Source organism: Notamacropus eugenii, chromosome 1 (assembly GCF_028372415.1).
Source record: "Notamacropus eugenii isolate mMacEug1 chromosome 1, mMacEug1.pri_v2, whole genome shotgun sequence".
In the NCBI taxonomy this organism is placed as follows: Eukaryota; Metazoa; Chordata; class Mammalia; order Diprotodontia; family Macropodidae; genus Notamacropus; species Notamacropus eugenii.
In genome coordinates, this window is record NC_092872.1 from 88,358,227 (window position 1) to 88,359,988 (window position 1,762).

A 1,762-nucleotide genomic window follows, 5' to 3' on the forward strand; every position below is an offset into this window, starting at 1 on the left:
TGGGAAGATGGTAGTAAGTAGAATCTAGCATAGTAATAAAATAAAGACTTGACTGAGGGAAGCCATCTGAAATATCCCTTCAAGAACAGAAATGATCTGGAAAGGAAGATGAACTAGGTATGTAGTAAGAATGAGAGATAACCAATGACTAGCTTGAGTGGTCTACTGGAGCAATCAACATATTAAAAAAACCTCAGAAAGTCTCAAGTCTATTTAGTGTATTCCTTTCACAGAGGATTTATGAGAAGACATGGATGAGAAGCCATGGGTGGCAAGATATCTATAGATATTTATAGGTATATAGATATACACACATTTATACATACATAATACATATGTGCACTTATGTACACAGATTATATACATACACAAGCACACAAGTATTTTTGCCAGGGTCAAAAGTTCAGATAGTTTTCTGTTCTTCCATTACCTCCACTTTTCACACCTGTTTCTCTTGTTGCTGCTCCAGGGAACTCAGTCTCTTGGGGGTTGACTGTCTTTAGACATTTTAGCCAGGCTGAATTAGACTATCTCTCCAGAGGTGTTCCTTTCTTTCTTTCTTTTTTTTTCTAAAACCTCCGTTTTATTTATACAGAGTCAAATCCACTTCATTGGGCATATGGTTCGTCTTTCAATCCAGTGCCATTGAGGAATGTGTTGGTTTTTGCCAAATATCCTGTTCAGCACATAGTCAGGGAGACTTAATTACAGTGTTAATCCCTCTCAGCTAGAGCTACAATGTGTGTATCAATCTCCGATTCTCTGAGAATCCTGAATTTAGCATTTTCAACTGTAACTACCCCAACTTCTAATTCTGAAGGTTTGAAATCAATGGATAGAACAGTAGACAGGCATGTTATTGCTGTCTCTACTGTCTGTTCAAATGTCCAGTCAAATTTTTTCTTCACTTTCTTTTCAAGAAAACTGGTTGACTCAGTTTGTTTGACTCCAGCTGCAGTGGCCTGAAATCCACAGTGGTAGCCTGCAGGATCGCATTTGTATACTTGAGGGCCTTGTTCTTCATCAACACCAATCAGTATCATGCAACAGCCAAGGGGCCTCATTTCAGCATTCTGTGTGTAGACCTGAGAAATATCTGCAATCCTTTTACACAACATATCCACAGGAATCTCATAGCCATACTTGTATTTCCAATTTGCAGCCTCATAGCGAGCTCTTTGCACCTGAGACCTGCTGTCAGCTGTCATTCCTGTTATCACACAGCCAATGTTTTCAGTTATTCTGAATAAGTGAGTCACTGTGCTTGAATCCAATAATTTGTCCGGTACTTTCTTCTGCGTGACAATTACTGCACAGTCTTTCCCTCGGACAGCTACTGATGTGAGGCCACCCTGGTTAATAGCTTTAAAAGCATATTCTACTTGGTACAGGCGACCCTCTGGGGAGAAGATAGTGATGTGCCGATCAAAGCCAGCGCAGGAGGGCCAGGACATCTTGGCCCGCTCACTTTCTCTAGCTAGGTGCTAACTAATGCTGCCGCACCTTCCACGGCAGATATGCAACACCCAGTCCAGAGGTCTTTCTTGCCAGATGTGCGTGACCAAAATAAAAGATTTAGATGTTGGACAGACAACCAAATTCCAAACCAGTTCTACTTCTTCTTATCTTCTGTGAGAAGACTTGTTCCACCTACAAGTACTTTCTGAAAACATTGTTTTATACTAATATTCAAGCTGGCGCTGTGTTCCATCATCATTTTTGCTATTATCGTATTCACATTTATGTACTGTTCTAAGGTTTG

At 40.4% G+C, this 1,762-nt stretch overlaps 1 pseudogene; it reads right to left on the reverse strand.

Moving 5' to 3' along the window:
- Positions 1-595: 595 nt before the first annotated feature.
- Positions 596-1,454, reverse strand: LOC140523381 (proteasome subunit alpha type-6 pseudogene; annotated as a pseudogene).
- Positions 1,455-1,762: the final 308 nt, after the last annotated feature.